We start from the raw sequence: 227 nt of genomic DNA on the forward strand, positions 1-227 counted from the left end.
GACGGGGCGGTGGTGGGCGGTGCTCCGAGGACTTGGGGTGCGCTCTCGGCGGAGGCAGGGGCAGGGAGGCGTGCCTCTCGCTGCTGTCCTGCTTTCGAGTTCTCGCGGGCACGTGCTGTCCGGCACTGCCTGACTCCGGGCGCCGGGGCTGCCGCCGGAGGGTTGCATAGTAGCGCAGCCCGCTGCGGGGACACCCGGTGTGGGCACTGCCCGGGGTAGGACGATCT

This window comes from Mustela nigripes, chromosome 10, assembly GCF_022355385.1.
Source record: "Mustela nigripes isolate SB6536 chromosome 10, MUSNIG.SB6536, whole genome shotgun sequence".
Lineage (NCBI taxonomy): Eukaryota > Metazoa > Chordata > Mammalia > Carnivora > Mustelidae > Mustela > Mustela nigripes.